The following is a 12,382-nucleotide window of genomic DNA, read 5'->3' as shown; positions in this document are numbered from 1 at the left end:
TTACTGAAATCCTGCCTTTGATGATACTGAGATGGCTGCTGAAAAATGATCTACATAAAGCAATAATTGTTGGCATATATTTAGGCTTAGAGATCAGTATATTTTTTAATATAGTCAGACTCATAGTATAAAATAACCACCAGAAATTCTTAAAAATATGCTTTACATAAAAAATATTTTTTACTTTCCCTTTAAAATGAACCTGTCCCCAGTTTTACGGTACCCTCACTAACGATATCAACGAATGTGAGATCACCTAACATATTGCTGGGGTGTATATGACTTTTTGATCCGTTTTTATTAAATTTTTGGGGGGAGGTGAAGCTATGAAAAAAATGACAAATTTAACATTTCGATTTTTTTTCTCATTATGCTGTTCACTGCATGGGGTAAATATTTGTATAATTTAATAGTACATGCATTTTGGGACATGGCAATGCTAATTATCTGTTTTATACATGCTTAACATGGTGAAGGGGGGTGAGTTGATTTTTTCTATTTTTAAGAACTTTTTGGACATATTTTTTCTACTTATTTTAAGTCCCCCTAGGGGACTTTAACATTTGATCATCTGATTCCTTCTCCCATAGATTGCAATGATTTAACATTACAGCCTATAGGAGATTCAACGTGTTGCAGGGCTCCATAGGAACTTTGCTATGGCAGGCCTTGAAGCCTTCAGAAGTCCAGAGGCTGCCAACGAGTACAAATGGCTCCCTTGATGTCAGGACTGAGAAGCCTTTCAGGCCCCAAGAGTGCAGGGCTCCTGCAATTTCAAAAAAAGCAAAACATTTAAGAAAAGCATTTGACTTTTGCAGTGATATATTTTAATAATATGTCTAATATCTCTAAACAATGCTACAATTGAATAGTACATCTAGTAAAGATGATTTTTTTAAAAATAACATCACTGGATAATGTGCAACTTAAGAACATTAGAATCTGTCTAGTTATATGGAGGCCATCTGTGATATCAGTAATTTTAAATTAGCATGAAAGATGATTAAACCATTTCATTAATCAAATTAATTGAATGTAAATTGGAGCAATTTATTTTTATTTCTAAATGATATGGTGCCCTATAATAGGTTCGGAAATATTGAGTTCTTTATTTTTTTCTTTCTCTAATGTTTATATGCTTAGCAATCTGATGCCCAAAGTATGTCCTATAAAATGAGGAGCATGAATTACATGATCATTTATTAGATAGCTGCCCAGTTTTACGAATAGACGCCATGTATGTTATAGTGGCCGTCCATGTCCATTACTGCCCCTTTCCTACGGGCACTGCTGTTTTGTCCATTGGCTCTGCTGTCCCACGGCTTCAGCATTCAAGTACCACCAGCATCTACTTCTCCTTGCTTGTCTGTCTTGGCTGCCGGAGAAGGAATGCACTCTCATTCACAGGCTGAGGCCTGCTTCTTGCCGGCATTGCCTCTCTCTACTTGTAGGGCATGTGCACTCCCACTTTTTATTTAAGGCATCTTTCCCTGTGGGAAATATGTTCAAGTTCACTAGCTTCTCATTAAGATGTGCCATGTGTACGACTGCCAGTTCCATGCCTGACTTTTGGATTTAACCCTTCACTGCCTGACCCAACCTTTGCCTTGTCTTCATACTGACACTGAGCTGCCTGCCATGACCTTGTATGTTTGCCATATTGCACAAACTCTGCCTGCCCTGGCCTGTCCCTTACTATGCTTTTTTTTCTGATCCCTCAGTGCTCTGCACCCATGTCTATTGACACCTGTGGGTCAGCAGTCACTTTAACAGATATTACACCAAGAGGTAACAGCCTGGTGTTTACTCTGCAGCAGAGTCAAAATATTTGTACAAGGGTATAGGGTGAAGATCTGGGGAGCCACTTATATTATCCCCTTCCAAGTAGTTCCAAGTCAAATCTGTTCTAGTGGCACAGTGGATGTTATATTGGAAAACCACTAGTTGCCTCAACATTACCGTATAATGATTGAGAGTTTCATGTAACCTGAAAAGTAAACTGATTAAAAACAGGTCCACATTAAATCACATGCACCTGTGTGATGTGGCATAGACACATGTAGGATATATATATTTTTTAAATCAATACATTTTTATCAGCTTTTCAATAAAGTATAAAACTGCATACAAAAAGCTTAAGACACAAATATACACAAGAATAGGTAAGCACAGTAAAATGAAGCAAAAAAAGAGATATGATGTAGAAAAGACATTTTGAAATCTTTGAAAGACATTTTGAAGGTTGAGGAGATACGGAGAATGGAGGATCTCACGTCGGCTTTAGGGCATACTACTAGTTTTCATGTCAGGGCATGGACCTAATGGTTTATCTTCCAGGGTACACAGGAGTACCAAGACCTGCTGACACAATAGGCACTTATTCCCCCCTCTGACCCTTCCTCCCCCTCTTTTGTCTAATCCCCCCCTTGTTGTTCAGTCTTTGTCTGAGTCTTCTGTTTTGACTGGTTAATTCCAAATAATGTCAATTTTTTTTTGATGGGACGCTCAAAATAGTATGTTGGATTTGTTTTAAAGGAAAACGCCTAGCGTTTGTTCTTTTTGGTGTCATGTTTAAGAAAATGCTTCTACGGGGCGGCTTTTTTGCTAACTGTACCATCATATGTTTCATATTGTTCACTCTCTTTATGAAAATGACATGTGAAGATGGTAACCCATCGGATTGCTTCACCCTTGGTGATTAAATAAAGAATAAAAAAAAAACCATATATATACAGTACAGACCAAAAGTTTGGACACACCTTCTCATTCAAAGAGTTTTCTTTATTTTCATGACTATGAAAATTGTAGATTCACATTGAAGGCATCAAAACTATAAATTAACACATGTGGAATTATATGCATAACAAAAAATGTGTGAAACAACAAAAAAATATGTCATATTCTAGGTTCTTCAAAGTAGCTACCTTTTGCTTTGAATACTGCTTTGCACACTCTTGGCATTCTCTTGATGAGCTTCAAGAGGTAGTCACCTGAAATGGTTTTCACTTCACAGGTGTGCCCTGTCAGGTTTAATAAGTGGGATTTCTTGCCTTATAAATGGGGTTGGGACCATTAGTTGCGTTGTGGAGAAGTCAGGTGGATACACAGCTGATAGTCCTACTGAATAGACTATTAGAATTTGTATTATGGCAAGAAAAAAAGCAGCTAAGTAAAGAAAAACGAGTGGCCATCATTACTTTAAGAAATGAAGGTCAGTCAGTCCGAAAAATTGGGAAAACGTTGAAAGTGTCCCCAAGTGCAGTCACAAAAACCATCAAGCGCTACAAAGAAACTGGCTCACATGCAGACCGCCCCAGGAAAGGAAGACCAAGAGTCACCTCTGCTGCGGTGATAAGTTCATCCGAGTCACCAGCCTCAGAAATCGCAGGTTAACAGCAGCTCAGATTAGAGACCAGGTCAATGCCACACAGAGTTCTAGCAGCAGACACATCTCTAGAACAACTGTTAAGAGAAGACTGTGTGAATCAGGCCTTCATGGTAGAATATCTGCTAGGAAACCACTGCTAAGGACAGGCAACAAGCAGAAGAGACTTGTTTGGGCTAAAGAACACAAGGAATGGACATTAGACCAGTGGAAATCTGTGCTTTGGTCTGATGAGTCCAAATTTGAGATCTTTGGTTCCAACCACCTTGTCTTTGTGCGACGCAGAAAAGGTGAACGGATGGACTCTACATGCCTGGTTCCCACCGTGAAGCTTGGAGGAGGAGGTGTGATGGTGTGGGGGTGCTTTGCTGGTGACACTGTTGGGAATTTATTCGAAATGTAAGGCATACTGAACCAGCATGGCTACCACAGCATCTTGCAGCAGCATGCTATTCCATCCGGTTTGCGTTTAGTTGGACCATCATTTATTTTTCAACAGGACAATGACCCCAAACACACCTCCAGGCTGTGTAAGGGCTATTTGACCATGAAGAAGAGTGATGGGGTGCTGCGCCAGATGACCTGGCCTCCACAGTCACCGGACCTTAACCCAATCGAGATGGTTTGGGGTGAGCTGGACCGCAGAGTGAAGGCAAAAGGGCCAACAAGTGCTAAGCATCTCTGGGAACTCCTTCAAGACTGTTGGAAGACCATTTCAGGTGACTACCTCTTGAAGCTCATCAAGAGAATGCCAAGAGTGTGCAAAGCAGTAATCAAAGCAAAAGGTGGCTACTTTGAAGAATCTAGAATATGGCATATTTTCAGTTGTTTCACACTTTTTTGTTATGTATATAATTCCACATGTGTTAATTCATAGTTGTGATGCCTACAGTGTGAATCTACAATTTTCATAGTCATGAAAATAAAGAAAACTCTTTGAATGAGAAGGTGTGTCCAAACTTTTGGTCTGTACTGTATATGTATATATATATATATATATATATAAATACGAAAAATGGCGGCACTGACTCTGTATGGAGAAAAATGGGTGCACGATCCAAGGGAATAGACTTCTTACCCCAAATTAGTATATCCAGAAAAAGGACGGCACTCCAGTCTTGAAAAGGTAAAATGTTCTTTAATCAACCATGCGGTGCAACGTTTCGGCTCCACTGAGCCTTTCTCAAGCAAAGTTACAATTCAAGTGACTCCAATTATATAGATGAATTAATTGAACTACATATCATGTGATCACACCACACCCCTTGGGGCGTGCTCAAAAATGACATTACATAAAACATAAAATACACAATGTGAGTGAAAAAATAAGGCAAATGACATATAACTAGTAATAATATATCATGAAACAACAATCATGTATAAAAATCAGACATTTGCATATTAAAGTGAAAGGAGACGGACCCACCGATCACATCCTTATGCAGGTGCACAATCCGTGGGCACGTTCGGTGAACAAAAAAACATATCGTGGGAGGAGCTGAGGGACGATTCAGAGGACACCTGCAAGCAATAAAGAATCCCTTCCATGCGTTCGTTAGATTATGTGTACACATACCACAACATCGGAGCGGCCTAGCATCAAACAGGGAGCAGTGGTGATGTCAGCTGCAGGACGCCGAGCGTCATCAGAACCAGCCCACGCTCCTACGTCACCACAGCGCCACTGCAATCAGCCGGGGTGTATTGCGGCGCATGCTCCGTCCATAGACATTCTCAGGACGCCATCTTGGAAAATGGAAAAGACGCCCTTACCTGTGATCGGCAACCAATAGGGTATTGCAGATCAAACCAGCACGGACAGACTGGAAACCAGATTGTCCTCGTGCTGTACCCTGGTCAGAGGCCACTGACAATACGGTAAACCGTTATGTACAGCAAGATCTCCATCAGGGATGTCCGGTCGCATACATACCCAGGAGGGTTCTCCTCCAATAAGTGCCCAGGTATAACAGGGAGCAAAGCCATACCAGAATGATGGAAAAGCAATCGTGGCACCATCACAGCCCAACTATTGTACCCCTGATGCGCTCCGGATCCGATGTTGTGGTATGTGTACACATAATCTAACGAACGCATGGAAGGGATTCTTTATTGCTTGCAGGTGTCCTCTGAATCGTCCCTCAGCTCCTCCCACGATATGTTTTTTTGTTCACCGAACGTGCCCACGGATTGTGCACCTGCATAAGGATGTGATCGGTGGGTCCGTCTCCTTTCACTTTAATATGCAAATGTCTGATTTTTATACATGATTGTTGTTTCATGATATATTATTACTAGTTATATGTCATTTGCCTTATTTTTTCACTCACATTGTGTATTTTATGTTTTATGTAATGTCATTTTTGAGCACGCCCCAAGGGGTGTGGTGTGATCACATGATATGTAGTTCAATTAATTCATCTATATAATTGGAGTCACTTGAATTGTAACTTTGCTTGAGAAAGGCTCAGTGGAGCCGAAACGTTGCACCGCATGGTTGATTAAAGAACATTTTACCTTTTCAAGACTGGAGTGCCGTCCTTTTTCTGGATATATATATATATATATATATATATATATATATATATATATATTTAAATACTATACTTACCATACAAGAAAAATGGAAGCTCTTTGAGCACATTTTTGATCAAATGTGGGTCAGGCCCATCTACCAACATCAAGGTGGCTTGTGCAGATGGGTACCTAACACTAACAAAACTGCCTCTCATGGGCCTAATTTATGCCTACAAATTCAAGGGCCGTGTAGGAACCAGGTATACTTATACTCTGCTTAGAAGCTATGGGCAGTTGGGTGGAGAGTGAATAATCTAAAACAATGCAAACAATGGAACCATGGATTAGGGGTCAATCTGATTTACATCAGTAATAGGCTGGAAGAGGATTGAGTGGGCCAGTCAGTTGAGCGGGATCCAGAGGGGATCTGGAAGATCATTTAGAGTCAGCGCCATCTTTGTCCTGGTGTCTTTTAAAGAAAAGGCCCAGTCTACCCTCTGTTTTGTGTGTGTTTGCATTGAGTCATCATCTGGACACCAAATCCAACATTAGGAGACAGGTAGATGGTAAGTGGATAAGACTTTGCTTGATAGTTACTGTGATAGCACTGTAGCTCAGGGATTATGCGACCATCTTGTTCAGTCAGCAACACACTCCTCCTACGACAGACATCTTGTGACACAAATTAATTAAATATATATATATTTTTTGAAACTGGTTATTTTGCTTCAAACATCTCAAACCATGTTGAGCCAAGAGGAAAGGTAAATAATGAATTTAATTATGCCAAAGCTACTATAAAAGGACACATTGACAAAGAGTTGTAAATGTTTTGCAAATGCTATTTTAAAGGTAATCTGTCAGCTGCATCCACTTTATATAACTAATGGACAAGTTTAAACTCATTAGCATAACTAGCAAAGGTAATTTTCGGCAGATAATCGGCACAAGGTATTGTTTTAATGCTGGTACATGCATTGCCTTTAGTTATATACAGTGGGTGTAGCTGACAGATTCCCTTTAACATTTCTATGGTTTACAAAGATTTACTTTCTTTGTATGAGACAATCATTGTATGATTATCCAAGATGCTAATATTTAGGGAAGAGTGAATTGATCGATCTAAAAAAAACTTTGGGTTCAACACCAATTTAGTAAAAAATTTGATTCAGGTGAATTTTGTTGAGGGAGAAAGAAATAGACAGACAGAGAGAGAAATTAAGCAGATCATACATATTAGATCATACATGTGTATGAAGTCTCCTGACTCTCCCTGATGGCTGATGTTGTGGGAAATAAGGATCTACCATGTTGTATTTCAAGTGTCTGATCCTTTTATCCTCAGGAGATAAACCTCTGCTGGAAGTGTGTGACTACATTTGCATACTCAACTGAGGATGATCGGGGGTTTTAGCTTTCAGTTTGGCTGACAATTATTTCATGTGTATGGCCAGCTTAACAGTGAGAAAATACTGAATTTGTCAGTCATTTGTCAGAATGACTAGTCCATTTCTTCTCCTAGCCAATCTTCCTTTATTCAAAAGAATAACTTGGAAGCATGAAAAAGTACATGAAAAGTAGCTGGCATTGTATTAATGACACTAGTAAGCAATATGGCTGCCTTTGATGAGCTAACATTGACAAAAATAAGCCAAGTAAGACACTTTGTATAGTAACAAAATATATGACAGCACTTGGTTTCATGTTTATCTTCACTCCCAAGTCAATTAATGTTGAATACATCTTCCCACTTGAATAAGTCTTCCCTTTTACAAAATATAATGGGAATTCAGACATATCAAGAATCCAGGAAAAATGATAATGGCTTTTAAATGTGCCATATGAAAATTACTGCTCTTCAAAATAATATTCCATAAGGACCAAATAATAAGGAACAAAAACTATTTAAATAGCATTAACCTATCTGCTTTATTATCTTATCCTAATTCTCTAACACGGTGCATTGTTAATTGCAATGTGCCCTCTGCAGCCCGGCAACTACAATGTCAGCATTAATCTGCTTGATACGATAGTTTACCATGCCATGTTTAGTTCATTATGCTTGTATGGAAAACTTGATAAAAATAAACTTTTACTAGGGCTAGGAAGTTGCAGGAAATGAATTATATGTGCTTTTATGTACATTTCCATATGTTATGAATTGTTTGTTAAATCAAACTGCAAATGTTAATTAACTTAAAAAGACAGTCATTTTAATAAATCTTTCAAGATTTATTTTAAATTTAGAGTTTGTATGATCAGAAGTGTAGACTAGTTCACTGCTTCCTCAAGATAAGGACATTCCCCATTATGATCAGCAAACAATTCCCTAAGTGAAATCACTTCACTCTACAAAATTATCAAAAGTTGAAATGTCAAATTTGCAAAGGTGAAAGTAAAATAAATGTAAAACAAGTCTAATAATAACACTGATAAATGATGGATTTAGGTTTTTACATTTACATTACATAAAAAGTTCTGTAATGGCAATAATGCCATACTGTAATATATGAATGTCTACAAAAATTTTTTAGTTCATCAAGCAAAAGTTAAGAAAGATCATTTAAGGAGGTAAAATATATATATATATATATATATATATATATATATATTTGAAATAGGGGAAAGATAGTGTACATATAATTAAAAAAATCTACTGTAAGGGATTGCTCTCTCTCAGGGGGTCGCAATCACAGACTTCTTCGCAGGCAACAGGATTTAATGTCCAAACTGGTGTTTTATTGTTGCACTTCAGCACCCGCACAAACATAACAATCAAATAAATACCTACCCGTCTAACTAATACACAGTCGTTTTCCCTGACTCACCTCTAAGCACAGGGTCTGAGGCTCCAAGCCTTAGTAGGTCTGCTCATCAGACACAAGTCCAGACAGGGAAGAGATCCGGCTACATGTAGACTCGTGGCCCCTCATCCTTCCTTGCTGAGACCACCTGGAGCCTCTGCCTGACTCTGTTTCCAAGTTCTTTCTCTTCTCAGACTGACCCACAGAGGGTTGGCTTTACTCCTCATTGATTACAGCAGGCATCACCTACGATGTACCCAGGTACAAGTCAATACCCAGACTGGAAGGGTGTGGACTGGCAGATCCCACTACCAAACCTATTCACCAGTCCAAATGAAATCCAGCCCAGAACAAAATGTAAGCAAACTATGCTTTGCTGAAACCCCTGCAGCTTTCTCTCATTTATCTCACTCAGCTAAGGTATCTGGGTACGATATACACACCTTCCAGCACTCATACCGTACACATCACCACATATCTTCCCCCTCTTCTTCAGGCCAGAGGTCTGAGCATTTTCCAACACTGCACCGTGTCCACCGGACCATGTGGCCGGTGTCACACTTTTTACTTTATTCGGCCACACCCCGGCCAGCAGAGATCAGTTTGTCACAAACACTTATTTACTACCCAGTAGATAATGCCTGAGGGACTCCGGTGCCAATCTAATGGCCAGATACTCTCTTTCTACTCTTTCACGAGTGACAATGATGCACTCTTTCACTCTTTGATCAACAGATAGCATCTCTCTTTTTCTCTTACTCCCAGAGTTTTGATTTTGGCTTCTAATACTCTTTTCATAATATGTTTTTATACGATCAATAGACTCTACTTTTGGATTCTTTGGCTCCCGGCCATGCTCACGCCCTTTCTTGGACTGATCCAGCTCTTTACTGAACTGTTCGCATGGTTGCTCCTGGCCATGGTCGTGTCCATACACTTTCTCTTTTGCTTTGTGGAGCTCCATCAGCAGAGCATGCTTGCTCCCGTTTTCTTCTTTTAAATGCATCTGGTTCACTTCTTTCTTGACAATGGTATCACATATCAGCACTCTTAATTCCTCCTTTTCTTTCTCATCAAAGTTGGATGTACGGGGAATATTGTGGTCCTCATCAGACTCTTCAGCTTCCTCTTCTGACATTCCCTCCAGAGGGTCACCTAGGACATTGTTCTCTATTCGTGCAATTTCCAGGAGAGCCATCCCAGAGAAGTAGACAGCATCTGGATATTGGTTGTCCATCTCACTGTATTTCATCCCCAGAAGGCTATGGACTTGCTGGAAAGTGTCGGCGACGGAGCAGACGTCTTTCATGACCAGGTCCTGGCTAATCACTGCCATGAGTCTCTTGGCTTCTTCATCCATATCAGCCCTTTCAACTTGTGCAGCAGAAACGTCTTCCATCTTCTCTGCCTCAGCCTGCAACGCAGCGCCACCATCTTCAGACCCATTCTCAACAGGAGCTGACTTGGATTTCTTGGCCTCTTCTACACGGTGCTTCATCTGTTTTCATATGCACCTTATTTTTCTCTGCCTGGTCTTTATACTGTTCAGCATTGGCATTTCCAGTTGCATTAGCACATCCTTCAGCTTTTTCTCTTTTTCTCTGAGCGACAGACTTGTTTACTTGCAGCATGTCTTTCTTTTGTCTCAGTATCAAGCTGTTCCTCCAGTTGTGCTATCTTTGCTTCCAAGGCTGTTATGGATTCCTTTAATTTGGAGTTAATATAGCCTTTCAATTCTTGCAACTTTGCTTTTAACTCCCTATTTTCTCGATCCAATTGCTGACGGGCATTCTCACTCTTCTGAACATTACTACATACTGCATTCAGATCAGCATTCATCTGGTCAATCTAGAGAATAGCCTTTCTCAGTCTGTCGTTGACCAATTCATCTCTTTCCTGTAGGGCTTGCCTTTTGGCACACTCTGCCGCAGAAAGCTCCTCCTGCATATGGATCCTCTTCGCCTCCAGACTTTTACGTTTCTTTTCATTTTCTTTAGACTGACTTAAAATATCATCCCTGGATGCTCTAGTGTCTTCCAACTCTCTTTGGTAACCCTTCTTTTGTGCCTGCAATTTACACAGTTGTTTACTGGCGTCTTCTCTATTTTGGTTTGCCGAGTCAATTTGTCCCACTAAGCTTTTTAGATGCATCTCAAGCCTCTTTCTAGCTGATACAGCCAATGAACATTGCTTCCTTTCATCTACAAGCTCTGCTTCCATTTCTTTTACTTGTCTGACAAGTTGTATCTTCTTGTCTTCACTCATATTGGGCCCTAATAGCTTGCAGGTTAACTTCTAAGTGCTACTTGGCATCCTATTTGGGTTGTAATTAATTTTCATCAACCCTGCACCCGAGCTCACTAATCATAGAACACTGTGAAGACTGCTTATCTGCACCTGGTACATGTGCTACACCCTCTAATACTTCCACTTTCCTGCACATTTACCACAGTGTGTTCCCTCAGCTCTGTGCTACCAGCATTATCAATTATATACATTTTTACCAACAGCAGGAGCTTCTTCCCCCCCGATCACGGTCTGACAAAAAAGGGTGTCATCATCATCACAATTACATATTTCACATAACTTCACACTTTCATTAGTCCTTTCAGTTAACTGGCCATGTTCGCTTTGTATCTGCGCCATTGTTTCAATGGTCATTTCTCTCACACCTTCATTTAAAGGGATAGGTACAAGTTCTGCAGAAGTTTCATCACTTGCTGCATAAGTGACTCCCCCCCAATTTCCAAAATAATGGGAAGTCCCGGCCCAATATCACATTATGCATAAGTCTTTTGACTACTCTGACTTCATATGTTACAGTATCAATCAGAGTCACCAGCTTAACCCGAGCCACTGGGTAAGACTTGGCATCCCCGTGGATGCCCTACACACTTATGCTTTTGTCCGGCACATACCATATTTTTTGCCCTATAAGACGCACCTAGATTTTTGAGGCGGAAAATAAGAAAAAAAATAATTTGAACCAAAAGGTGTGCTGGTGGTCTGTGGATGACATTACAGGGAGTGCAGAATTATTAGGCAAGTTGTATTTTTGAGGATTAATTTTATTATTGAACAACAACCATGTTCTCAATGAACCCAAAAAACTCATTAATATCAAAGCTGAATATTTTTGGTAGTTTTTAGTTTGTTTTTAGTTTTAGCTATTTTAGGGGGATATCTGTGTGTGCAGGTGACTATTACTGTGCATAATTATTAGGCAACTTAACAAAAAACAAATATATACCCATTTCAATTATTTATTTTTACCAGTGAAACCAATATAACATCTCAACATTCACAAATATACATTTCTGACATTTAAAAACAAAACAAAAACAAATCAGTGACCAATATAGCCACCTTTCTTTGCAAGGACACTCAAAAGCCTGCCATCCATGGATTCTGTCAGTGTTTTCATCTGTTCACCATCAACATTGCGTGCAGCAGCAACCACAGCCTCCCAGACACTGTTCAGAGAGGTGTACTGTTTTCCCTCCTTGTAAATCTCACATTTGATGATGGACCACAGGTTCTCAATGGGGTTCAGATCAGGTAAACAAGGAGGCCATGTCATTAGTTTTTCTTCTTTTATACCCTTTCTTGCCAGCCACGCTGTGGAGTACTTGGACGCGTGTGATGGAGCATTGTCCTGCATGAAAATCATGTTTTT

General features: G+C 39.8%; 1 pseudogene; it reads right to left on the bottom strand.

Annotated features, from left to right (window-relative positions):
• Nucleotides 1-10,210: 10,210 nt before the first annotated feature.
• On the bottom strand, nt 10,211-10,971 carry LOC122939332 (annotated as a pseudogene).
• Nucleotides 10,972-12,382: the final 1,411 nt, after the last annotated feature.

This window comes from Bufo gargarizans, chromosome 5 (assembly GCF_014858855.1).
Source record: "Bufo gargarizans isolate SCDJY-AF-19 chromosome 5, ASM1485885v1, whole genome shotgun sequence".
Lineage (NCBI taxonomy): Eukaryota > Metazoa > Chordata > Amphibia > Anura > Bufonidae > Bufo > Bufo gargarizans.
This window is presented reverse-complemented; position numbering and strand designations above follow the sequence as displayed.